Below are 388 nucleotides of genomic sequence, written 5' to 3' on the forward strand. Positions count from 1 at the left end.
AATATTTTTTTAAAAAAATTTAAACTATTTAAAATAATTCATATAAATTTTTAATTTTATAATGATTAATTATGAGTTTGTATTTTTACTTTAAATAAAAAAAAATTAACTAGTTATCATTAATTTTTATATTTTTATTTTCAATCAAATAATTTTTATGATTAACGATGATTACTAGTCACTAATCAAACTAACATATTATTTTATACTACGTGACATGATAATATATCATGATAATGTAATCTAAGGACAATCTCGCACTTCAGTATAACTCGTTACAGTATTAAACACAGGCCAGAAAACTGCATTACTAAGGAAATAATAAAACTTATTTAATACATAAGGAGCCAGTCTGAGGTGCTGGTAAGGAATATAAAAGCATGAATTA

Source organism: Theobroma umbraticum, unplaced genomic scaffold (genome assembly GCF_002168275.2).
Source record: "Theobroma umbraticum cultivar Fairchild unplaced genomic scaffold, ASM216827v3 scaffold_81.0, whole genome shotgun sequence".
NCBI lineage: Eukaryota > Viridiplantae > Streptophyta > Magnoliopsida > Malvales > Malvaceae > Theobroma > Theobroma umbraticum.